This window comes from Penaeus monodon, chromosome 24 (genome assembly GCF_015228065.2).
Source record: "Penaeus monodon isolate SGIC_2016 chromosome 24, NSTDA_Pmon_1, whole genome shotgun sequence".
Classification (NCBI taxonomy): domain Eukaryota; kingdom Metazoa; phylum Arthropoda; class Malacostraca; order Decapoda; family Penaeidae; genus Penaeus; species Penaeus monodon.
This window is the reverse complement of record NC_051409.1, coordinates 31,694,447-31,694,705: the sequence shown is the minus strand read 5'-3', so window position 1 is coordinate 31,694,705 and position 259 is coordinate 31,694,447.

The window sequence follows — 259 nt, the reverse complement described above, 5'->3', positions numbered from 1 at the left end:
TGCCTCATCAGCAACCTTGAATCTCATTATGCCTTTATAGATCTCAAACTTGCCTTTGAAGTTGCTTGCAAGATCATAAATTTCCTACGAGGATCAGGATAGGGAGATGCGTGCCATTAGCTGGGAGTGAGAACTGATCTTTGCAATTGCAAACCGAGGATCAAAGAATAGCTTTCGTCCTCTGAAGTTGCTTCAGGTATGAGTATTGAGACGTGTTTGGAACGTGTTGTACTGGGGGGGGGGTTAGGTTCATAATTGA